Source organism: Anomaloglossus baeobatrachus, chromosome 9, assembly GCF_048569485.1.
Source record: "Anomaloglossus baeobatrachus isolate aAnoBae1 chromosome 9, aAnoBae1.hap1, whole genome shotgun sequence".
NCBI classification, from domain to species: domain Eukaryota; kingdom Metazoa; phylum Chordata; class Amphibia; order Anura; family Aromobatidae; genus Anomaloglossus; species Anomaloglossus baeobatrachus.
Genome location: NC_134361.1, coordinates 83,006,489 through 83,019,020, shown reverse-complemented (window position 1 = coordinate 83,019,020; position 12,532 = coordinate 83,006,489).

The following is a 12,532-nucleotide window of genomic DNA, read 5'->3' as shown; positions in this document are numbered from 1 at the left end:
GCGATCAGCACCATGGACAGCGGGAGCGCGCACAGGTGAGTTGTTTTCTAAGTGCAATCACGGGCCACGGAGAACGGAGCCCGGATTGCACTTAGACAACCCACGTGTGCCGTGAATCACGGCACACGCAGGGACATGTGCATGTTTTACACGCCAGTGAAAAACGTCACTGTTTTTCACTGACTTGTGAAACGGGCCTAATTCTGGAAAAAACATTGGTGTACGATTACCGGGTCCATAGGATCCTGATTTCTATAACTGCTCTCCTATGTGTAGTCACATATGTAAAAATTCTTGCAATATTCCTACTTGACATGCACATGTTTTGCATTATAAGCATTTGCACTTTAATTAAATATTTATACAGTGATTTATGATTCATTATTTTTTAAAATTTGCCTTTACAAATAATTTGATTTTATACGAGTTGGCGATTATATATATATATATATATATATATATATATACTGTATATACACATAATTAATATTGTTGAATTGAGCATCAAAAAGTCCTACATTTATAAATTTCAATTAAGTATTTCATTTTATTATTCTACATATACATAGTAAGTTTCATGACCTGATTTTCAGTGATATATGTGTAATACTTTTTTTCTTCTCAAATATTTGGTAAAAACCTCTGAAGTAATATTATTCTACATATGTATTATATCACATTCATGCCATTGTCATATTGTTTTAATGGTTTTCTGGCAATTTTGTCACTTGCTCTGGTATTGTGTATCCTCATCCTTGTCTCAAAGTAATTTTATTGTCAATTTGTGTGTTTGTCATCTAAATAAAGCTATTGTTTTATTCTCATTTTTGTGTGGAGTCATACATTTTTGGATCGTGGTATTGGAATCCCTGAGAATTTTGTAGGTGTTTCTGAGAATTCAGTGCTGTTTCAAAGTTTGTGATCCCTTCATAATTTTCCATATTTCTGCATAAATGTGACCTAAAGTTACATCAGATTTTCACACAAGTCCTTAAAGTAAATAAAAAGAACCAAAATAATATTAAAAAAATAATAGTTTTTGTAATTTTTAAAAAGAGCAAAATGATCCAATTATTAAATATGTGAGAGACGGGTGTATAATCCTCTACAGGTTTATTGATGATCTACAGCTTTTCTTGTGAGGGTCTCACACATCCCCTAATTCCCGCCATGATAAACTCCCACAGACGTGTGTTGTGATGATTAGGTTTTATTAGATCTCTTCTCCTTACATAAAACAGGCGCCCACTCACACCCGATTGTCGTCCCATTGACTGAAAACACCAAACTAATTTCACCTTCACATTATTTGCTATTTCTGAAGGTTCACATACTTTTGCCTCTCACAGACAAGTGAATTACGTTATTAAAAATTACAATGTCCTATTATTTTTCACTCCTTTGTTTTTCTATCTAGTTTTAGAACTTTTCAGAAATCTGATGTAATTTTAGATCAAATTTATGTAGAAATACGGAAAATTCTGAATGGTTCACAAACATGCAAACACCACTGTATAATGGCCATGATACAACGGGCTGCTGATAAGTCTTTGGCTTTGTGATTTTTTTCTTTCTATGGTAACGAATGTTACATCACATAAAAGCCTTATGTGTCTAATATGTTTTCAAAATTTTGTATTTGTTGCTTATGGCAACAGTGTTCTACGCTCGCGAGAAAACAAAATGCCAGAGTCTAATGCGATATTCACAGCAACTGAGAGGAGTGATCGACGCATTTCAGCTAAAGTAATAGCAGACAACATGGGGATTTCCTCTGAACGTGTTTGTGTCATTATCCATGAACATTTGAATATGAAGAATCTATCTGCAAAGTGGGTCCCCAAATGTTTGACAACAGATCAGAGGAGCAAGTGAGTGACAACTTCCCGCTCCAGTTGTCAGCATTTCCGGACTAATAGGAACTTCTTGGATTGACTAGTCACTATGGATGAGACCTGGATTTATTTGTATGACCCTGAAAACAAGCAGCAGTCAAAAGAGTGGAGGCATAGTGATTCTCCTCGTCCAAAGAAGTTCAGGGTGCAAAAATCAGTCACTAAGGTGATGGCGTCTGTGTTCTGGGATAAGGAGGCCATGCTGTTAGTGGACTACCTTCAAAAGGGTTCCACCATCAATGCAAGGTATTACATTTTGGACCAAATGAAGACAGCTCTGAAGGCCAAAAGGCGTGGCAAGCTGTCCAAAGGAATCTTGTTCCTGCAAGACAACACCTCCGCTCACACTGCACAAGCAACCACGGCAAAACTGGCAGAGCTGGGCTTCCAGCTGGTTGACCAACCATCTTATTCACCAGATCAAGGTACCTCTGACTATCATTTGTTTTCAAACTTGAAGAAGCACCTCAAAGATACCAAATTTCACACCATTTTTGATGCCACTGCTGCTATTGATGTATGGTTTGAGGCCCAACTGAAATCCTTTTTGCTAGGCTTACAGAACTTGGAATAACGATGTAAGAAATGTGTTGACATCAGTGGAGAGTATGTGGAATAAATGTAAAGTTTCATCATCCTATCTCGCTTGTTTTTGGGTAAAGCCAAAAACTCATCAGCAGCCCCTCATATACTTTTCATATACATTTATATGTGCTGCACTTCAGGTAAACATGAGTTCTGCAGCTTTCTATTCTCACAATCTCTACATGCTTCATTACAATTCTTCCAAACAAACTAATGTTATAGTCCTTATTTTATTCCTTTAGGACCCAGCACCGCTATAACACCAATATCTGACACCCAGCCTGACATCAATGATTACAAGTACCATCAGGTGCTGGGTGAAGGCAGCTTCGGCCAAGTAAGTATTACTCGAGGTAGATGCCAGCTATATTATAGCACCGGTATGATAGTGCGGGGTCAGCCAATGACAACTGACGCAGCCACGACTCTCTTCATGTGAGAACCGACACACACAGGAGATATGCATTTCTGCTGATCAGAGCAATGCTGCTCTGATCAGTAGAAATGCACAGGCATAAAATCCCCTAGGGAAACTAGTAAAACAAATTAAAAAAAGAAAAAAAAAGTTTCAAAGAAATAAGAATAAAAACCCCTAAAAGTTCAAATTAGCCTCTTGTCGCCCCTTTGAAAATAATAGTTACCGCATTTTTCGCTTTATAAGACGCACCTGATTATAAGACGCACCCCCAAATTTGGTGAAGGAAAAGAGAATTTTTTTTATTATTGTTAAATGGGGTCCATCTTATAATGCCAATGTCCGTCTAACAAATCATATAGGGTTTATGTCCCTCATAGCCCCCCCATCCTAAAATTAGCCCCCTTAATCTGGATATGGCCCCCTTATGATGGCACACGTTCCCCTGTGCTGCCTATGGCCCCCTATTGGTTGCATACGTTCCCCTGTGCTGCCTATGGCCCCCTATGGATTGCACACATTCCCCTGTGCTGCCTATGGCCCACTATGGATTGCATACGTTCCCATGTGCTGCCTATGGCCCCCTATGGATTGCATACGTTCCCTGTGCTGCCTATGGCCCCCTATGGATTGCATACGTATCCCTGTGCTGCCTATGGCCCCCTATGGATTGCATACGTATCCCTGTGCTGCCTTTGGCCCCCTATGGATTGCACACATTCCCCTCTGTTAGATATCGCCCCCATGCTGCTGCTCATAGTAAAATAAAAAACTCTTTCCTTACCTCCTCCAGCGCTGATCTCCCTCCTGTCTCCCTCCGTGCTTCTGTTCCTCCACTTCCTGGTTCTTGGTGCCAGTCATGTGATCGGCACAGCAGAGTAAGATCATCGCTGCGTACCTGCCTGATCACAGTGGAAGCAGGGACACCGGGAGACACGCTGGAGGGGGTAAGTAAAGCTTTTTTATTTTAGAATGAGCAGCAGCATGGGGGCCATATCTAACACAGGGGGGTCATGTGCGATCACAGGGGGGCGCAGGCTCATATAATATGCACCGCTGCCCCAGCCCCTCACTGCGGTGCTGTTTCAGGACCACCGTGTTGCTGGACAGCGGCAGTGCATATTATATGAGCGGGAGCAGGAGATCAAAGGCTGCAGCCGCAGCATTCACCTGCCCCCAGCAGCGCTCCAGAGCTGCTGCCCCACCTCCCCTGGACCCTGCAGTGGATATATATATGTATATATATATACATCCCCCCCCCGTATATTCGGCTTATAAGACGCACCCTCTACTTTGCCCCAAAATTTGGTGGAACAAAAGTGCGTCTTATAAAGCGAAAAATACAGTAATTTAAAAAAAAACAAAACAATACATATTTGGTACCACCGCATTCAGAAATGCCCGATCTTGTAAAAAATAAAATCAATTAATTTGATCAGTACAAGGCGTGGCGACAAAAGATTCCAAACTCCAAAATTATGATTTTTGCTCGCCAGATTTCTTTCAAATGTAAAAACAGGCGCTCAAAAAGGAACATCTGCACAAAACTGAGAACTCTACGAGTCTTGGAAAATGGTTACAAAAATCACTATTTATTGGGGGGACAAATGTCTGAATTTTTTCTCACTACTTAGGTAAAAGTATACATGCTTGGCATCTACGAACCCGTACCGACATGAGGCATCATACAGACACATCAGTTTTACCATATAGTGAATGTGTTAAAGAAAACACCCCAAAAACAATCATGCAATTGCACTTTAGTTGCAATTTCACCACACTTGGAATTTTTTTTCTTATTTTCCAGTACACTATATGGTAACACTAATGCTTTAATTCAAAAGTAGAACTCGTCCCGCAAAAAATAAGCCACAAAAGGAAAGATAGAAAGAAAAATTAAAAAAAGGTTATGGCTCTCAGAAGAAGGGGGAGGAAAAAACGAAAATGAAAAATGGGAAAATCCCCTGAGGGTCAAGGAGCTACATCATCTAAGAGGTTTACAAAGGAGGTAAAAAAATAAAAAAAATAAAATAAAAAAAATTTAAATAATTTTTAAAAATCCACACATCTGATGTTGCTGTGATTATATTCAAGTTAAACTAGGCACTCATCAGGGTTTATTTTGAATGAAATTTTATTTCCAAAAAAATTATTTGTTGTGAACATGTGACGTATCGGCCATGTGATGGCCTTCATTAGATAACTCACATAAATGTAAATACTGGAGCAAATACACAAACAGCAGCGTCTGAGACACTGCATAGCGGTGGATACCGCTGCTCTATACCGCCATTCCATGCTGACACTGGCTCCTGTTACAAGGTGCATCTCTTTTTTGGCATAATATTGTCTAAACTGCTGATATTGCTATCTTCCTACTGACCCTGGTTTTTATATAAGTTGCAGACGCTGCTTTGATTTACTGTACCATACACGTTGCTTCTTGTGTATTTGCTCCAGTATTTACATTTATGTGAGTTGTCTGATGAAGGCCATCACGTGGCCGAAACGTTACATGTTCACAACATATAATTGTTTCAGAAATACAGTTTTCATTGAAAATAAACCCTGAAGCGTGCCTTGTTTAACTTGAATGTATATGGTTTGGAAACCGACAAGTGCACCTCCGTTTCTAGTTTTGTGGCTGTGCCTTATCCTGCTACAACAGCTGTGATTATATTGACCTGGAGACTTAGGTTTCCATACAACAAACACAGAACAAACAAATCCAAAAGAATTAAGGGCAGAATATTTTAATTTTCTTTTAAGCAAATTTTACCCCATTTTAGAATTTATTTCCTTTTTTCAGTACATTGGATGGTAAAATGGATGGTGTCATTCAAAACGACAAATTATCCAGCAAAAAACAACTTCCTTGTACGGTTATGTCAATGGAGAAATAAGAAGTTATACCTCTTGGAAGAAGGGGAGGGAAAAAAATGTGGCCTCTTTAATGGCTTTTTTCCCTGTGTTTTCCTCAGGTGGTGCTGGCATCAGTCCGTGGCCAAAACATCTACAAGGCCATTAAGATCATTGAGAAACAGGACAATGCCAAAGCCCTACGGCGAGAGGCGCGCATACTCCGGGCGGCCAGAGACTGCCCATTCGTGAGTCATCTGGATGCCGCTTTGCAATCTCAGGTACAGAGGGGTCTCCGGGCTCCAGACATCTTTACCATGAAATCTATGTACTACATGCAGCTAGTGATAATATCTATATATTGTGCTTTATTTCCAGAGCGAAGCCTATTTCATCATGGAGTATTTGTCCGGTGGCAGCCTTGGGTCACTTATTGAAATGAGCGGCAAACTGAACATCGAGACCACACGGTGAGTATCTAACAATGAAAAATAGCAAAATATAGGGAAATATGGAAACATTCGGACAATGGCCGTCATTAGGGTATATTAGAGATTGTAATAAGTTTTATCCTTAGGATGATTTCATGTCATTGATACTAAACAGTCTATTCTCTCGTCAGGTTTATCACAGCAGAGTTAATTTGTGGCCTCCAGTTCCTCCACGGCCATGGCATCGCCCATCGGTAAGAGATGCATTTTTTACCATTCTCTTGTATCACCTTTCAGATGTGTCCTGTGGTTATAAAGACAAAGTAATACATTTTCTTTTTTCTTTGCAGAGACATCAAACCAGCCAACATCATGCTGGATAAAGATGGTCACGCCCGAATTATAGATCTTGGGGTGGCAAAAGACGGACTGACCGCGTCCAAAAAGATCTATGGACGGACGGGAACTTTCCGCTACATGGCCCCAGAAGTGCTCCTGGAGAAATCCTACACTGCAGCAGTAGACTGGTGGAGCCTGGGGATAGTGGTGTCCAAAATGTCATCTGGACGTTCCCCATTTTACAACGGCCCCCAGAAGCAAGCCGTCTACAAGTCAATTACCACCGAAAAGCCAAAATTTCCAACATGGCTAGACGTAGACGTGAAACATCTAATAAAGAAGCTGCTACGGAAGGATCCAGAGACGCGCCTGGGAGTGTCAGGGAACATCAGAGACCACCCATTTTTCGGCACCATCTGTTGGGAGGAACTGGAGCAGAGGAGAGCACGGCCCCCCTTTATACCTTTCCATGTAAGTGAAAACATATTACAAAAAGATTTTAGGATTCCCATGCTTTGATGATAACAGCAGTTAGAAATGTGAGAATATTACCAGGAACTGCTGTTATTATATCTCTGTACATTTCTTTCTCTTGCAGCATGTTCTGGAGTGAACCATCTGGATTGGCCGGAAGATAAACCACCTCTTCACCCTGTGTCCGACTAGTCATTTTATCCACCCAGCTGGACACAGTAGGATGAACCCGAGCCACCTGCCCAGAACCCTGTGCCTCCTCCGCCCGCTGCTTGTGTGCCTGACCTTGGCTCGCTCCGGACAACGACCCTCTCTGCTGATTCAGTGCCGTGAATAACATCATTTCTACCTGTGTCTCTTGGCTCTGAATCCTCTGACCTCTGGCCCGACCTCGACATCTCAAGACATCGATTCCTTTGGCTGTGAAGAACGGATTCTACCCAAGACCAGCAATTCCAGGATGAAGACCAGCATGTTGTCTTGGAGCCAGATTTACATCTTCATTTGGTGGGAATGAGGTGAGTATCCGTCTGGGCACTTGATCCAGGAAGGATTGTTTTTCCCCTTATATTAGGACAAATTGGCAGATGTCATAAAGGGGTTTTTTCTCTCCTTCCTCTGGATCAACACCTCTGCCCCCACCATTCATCCACCTCCCGAATCAATAATACAATTATTTAGTGATTGATTCAGGGACTAGTCTGACTGCCATGCGTGGAGTCGGGAAGGAATTTTTCCTCAATTGAAGCTGAATTGGCCGATGGCTCAATGAGGTTTTTTCGCCTTCCCCTGGATTAATAAAATGTGTTTAATCGTTAATCCAGGGAACTAGTCTGACTTTCCTAAGTGGAGTTGGGAATGAGTTTTTTCCGTTCCCCTGAATCAACTGAAGTCATTGGATCTAATATATCCTTGACATTTATCAAAATTACCTGCTCCCCCGCCTCCTCCCATTAATAAAATTATTTGATTTTCACCCCTATATCTTTGTCGGCTGCTTTATTTCCATTGAGTCTCCATCCTCTGTTGTATTTCTCGGGTTTTTTGGTCCCATAATAGAATTACAGTTAAGTTCTAGAAGTAAAAAGTCAAAATGAGACTTTATCATTAACCCCTTACCAACATTCAATGTACAAATCGGTAGCGGGTTCATGGAGAGGGATCATGGGGTGAAGTCACCCATGCCAGGGAAGTGACGGCTGTGTGTTACAGGCAGGAACAACCTCAGGTGGTGTGAAGCTCTGCCCCTGATTGTCAACCTGTTACATGCCACTGTCGAACTCTGACAGCGGCTTTAACAGCCGGACAATATGGGGACACGTCAATATATGAGACAATTGGCGCACCCCTGACATGATTGTAGGTCACTGATGGATTCTTATGAAAGCTGGGAGACTATTAAAGACCTCATGCTTTTAACTATGAAGCTCATTTGAAGCCCTGCCTTTAGCCGAGCGTCAAAGCAGACTGTGATTCTTACTACATAGAGCAATGGTGTGTTACGGCTTTATATAGTACTAGGGATCAGACGATCACAGGTTCAAATCCTCTAAGGGAGTAATACAACAAAAAAGATAAAAAGGGTCCTAAATCACCCCCTCCCCCTTTTTCCCCATTAAAAATAAAGAATTTTTAAAAAAATAAACATCTGGCATTGCGGCTTTCAGAAAAGTCTGATAGATCAAAGTATAAAAATAATTAACCGGATTTGTGAACATAGTAACAAATTAAAAAACACCAATTTTATTTTCTTTTGTTCGCTGCCAGACTACACAAAATGCTGTAATAAGCGATCAAAACAGTATATCTATCCCAAAATAGTATCAATACAAGCGTCACCTTGCAAAAAAATAAGCCATCACACGGCTACATTGACCGAAAAATTTAAATGTTACAAATCTCATAAAATGGAACACCCCAATATTTTTTTTTTTTGTTAAAACTTCAGAGTTTTTTCCCAGAATAATAATAGTAATAATTAAAAAATGGCCATGTTTGCTGTTGTTGTAATAGCACTGAGCAGGAGAATCCTATTGGGAGGTCATATTTTTTACCAAAGAGTATGTTGTTAAAGTAATTCCCAAAAAACAAAAATGTCAGCGTTGCAGGATTTTCTTTTGTTTTTTTCACAATTTCACCATACATGAAAATGGGGGATAAAAAAAAATCTAGTACATTATGATTGGTGTCATTCAAAAGTGCAAGTCGCCCCGCAAAAAAACCAAACCCTCATATGTACAAGTAGAGAGAAAAATAGAAAAGAAAGAAAGAAGAGGAGGAAAATACAGCACAAAAATGGAAGTTGGCCCCGTCATGAAGGGAATAAGAAGATCAATATCCAATCCTTCTCTGTATTCAGGAAATTTAGATCTGAGGACGCAGCTCGACTAGGGGATCAGTAATTATATCCCAATTCCATGTCACATATGATATTGTCGTAGCGCCCCTGAATACATCAGGGTGCTACAGTGAACTGCATCCCTACCCAGGGTGCAGGGCCTACCCCCCATGGTTCCAGGAACCTAGGAAACCAGTGTCACTTCCATCAGCACCACAAACCCCAACCAACACCTCACATCACGACCTGTCAGACACACCAGTGTAACCTGCAGTTAAAAAACTTTCTTTGTATGGGAAGCAAAGGACCAAGCTATATATGTGAATTGAAACAGGGGCCACCCACCTAGGGGGTCAGGCAGACTGGTGCGAGAGACCAAGTCAGACTAGTGACAGCTCTCAAAGTGAGAGGAGCTGAAGTGTAAGCTACCGGGGAGCTAGAAAGATCGAAGTTGGGTCGCAGACAGTGGTCCGGGACCGGAGGAGTCAGTGACCGGGTTCAGGGACGTCAGTCTGGGGTGCGACGGACGCAGTCTAGGAGGGACTGCAGTCACCAGGGAGGGACCAACACAGCTGATCGGTACCGAGCACGACTGGGTACAGGACCCTAGGTCAGGAGCTGATTTATCATCCTGCAGAGGAAAGGGGCCTTCAGGGACCTTCCCGGAGCTCAGAGACTGAGGGCATCAGCACAACGCGGGGGACAGGGTTTTCCAGACAAAGCGACCCACTGAGGTCCCAAGTGTCAGCCCTTAGGAGCAAGACTTCACTTAAAAAACTGAAGAACTGGACCTTACAGCTTCAAGCTATAGAGACCCACACAGACACAAAACAGTGCACGGAGGCAGGCTCCGAATCACTAAGTGACACTGGTGGGACCGGGTACTTGGACGGGCTCCCTGCAGCGGCAGTGGCACTCAGAGACTTTGGTTTACCTACAGTGTGTGTGTCTACTTTCTAAACCTTATCCAACACCACCACTACCCGCAGTGAGTATCCTGATCCCTGTACCCTGTCCTCCCAAATCCACCATACCCCAGAGTCTGGGGCCTTCCCTACCTGAGGAGGGACTGGCACCTTGCTGCTTCACACCCTCTTCCCTGGTACTCCCTTCAGCAGCGGCGGTACTCCCATTACTGCTACCCGCAGGTGGCATCACAAAGCATTTTTCCATTAGATTTTCCAGACAAATGCTTGAGTCTCCATTGACTTCCATTACACTCGGTACATGAGTTGAGCCCATCCGAGCGTCCGACTGCTGGTTATGAGCACCCGAACACCCGAGCATGGCAGTGCCCGCTCATCACTAATTGTGGTGGCTGCAGTTCCCTGTATAGTGGGAGACACACACACTCCTGTGCAAGGAAAACACTGAAGGAGACCAGATATTCAGGATCCATAGGAAAAACAAGCTTTGTCCCCAATAATCCCAGTGACTGCAGATTCCTGTGATATACAGTCTCGTAGTGAGATGGGAAAACCCATTTGTACAGAGGAACCAATTCAGGATTTCTGGAAAAGAGGAGCCGCGCATTGTATATTATAGTATTTGTGATCACACAGGGGCCACATTCATGGACAACAAGACCTTATCATTTACCTACAATATCAATGTCAATGTCTCTTACACTCTTCATAATGGAGACGCAAAGTACAAACTGGAAGGGAATAAATCTGCTGCCAGTCCTGAGCTGATGGCACTCCTGGATATCTGCAGTGTCAGAGGGAAGTGTGATGTGTCTCATCTGCTGCACTAATTTTCTCTGGCTAATCTATTTGTCTATGTTTCTTCACTTTGTCCATTTCTTGGTGTCGGGTTCATGTGTGGCGCCCCTGAGGCTTCAGTCGCTACAGAGTATTGCACCTGATTTAAGGGTAATGCTGCACCCGGATCCAGAGGAGGTCGGTACCGGTTTCACCACTTACACACTCAAATACACAACAAGGTTGCCCTCCCCAATGGGGACCGGGCTAGGGTGGGGTCTTAAGGTTGCCTTCAAACATGGGGGGCACCACCCACTAGAGATAGGAACCCAGGGAGGGACGGCCACTTAGGGGGAGTTAGGAGCCAACACAACAGTTGAAGAGAGTTCTCCGGCAGGAGAGGAAAGGAGCAGACATGTCTCACAGGTGCTCTGGTGGGACACAGGAGTTCACGTGGTTGCCGAGGGGAGAGCTTCATTGCTCCCTCAGAACCGGCACCACGCAGGGTGCTGGACCCTAGTGAAGATCAGTCCTCAAGTTGGTTTTCCAGAATCTGCCGGGACGGGGAGGTTTCACGCTTCCCCGGCCACAAAGGGCCCGAAAGCACAGTACCAAGATAGGATCGGGGACCTTGGAAAGCAACAGGCCCCAGCGTGAAGCCGCGGCACCTGCAAATAGGGAAAAGACTACTACTAAAGACAAACTGGGGTCCCCAAGTAGCTTTAAGCCACGGGGATCCAACACACACGGCGCCAGAAGGAAGGAACTCACTGACCACCACACCGGACTGACCTCTGAAAGCATTTGGGTTCCATGGAGCCCATCACAGCAGGTGACCGGTATTACCCAGGTGAGCGGCACTAAAGGCTGAGTAAACCACCTGGAACCGCAGCAACTGGTTTGGACTCTTTCTTACCAGTGCCGCTGCCCCATGCAAAACGCCATCACTAATTCTCTCATCATCCTCCCCGGGGCCCGATCCACCTATGGGGAGCGATATCATCTCTGGCTGCTACTATCATCTGCCCCGGAAGACAGCGACAGCAGCGGCGGCTAAATCACTGGACGCATACCACACGACATTTATCCTACTACTACCAACATCAACTACCTTCCTTATTGGGGTACACCTCGGGGCACGAAGCAGAGAAGGCCACCGTGACATCCCAGATCATCACACCGGCCCGGTGACGAGTAACGCAGGTACGTGACACTACCGTGCCCTTATGACTCCTGACCCCTGGGTGCCACACATGTTCTAATTTCTTGCCATAAATTTAGTAGGGAATGAATTCCTCTGGTACGGTCACCTGCCAATTGTCTGTGCCTCCTCTTACCGGTATTGATTTCAATAGCCACCTGGCATTGGAAACCATTGGGAGGTATTTGCCCTCAGTCCGTGTAACAAGGCTTTATTCTCCAGGTCAGTGGTCTTCTCAGGGGGGACATCATCAGTAGCGGCCACGTGTCTCCAATGTCAATGAGTCCTGGTA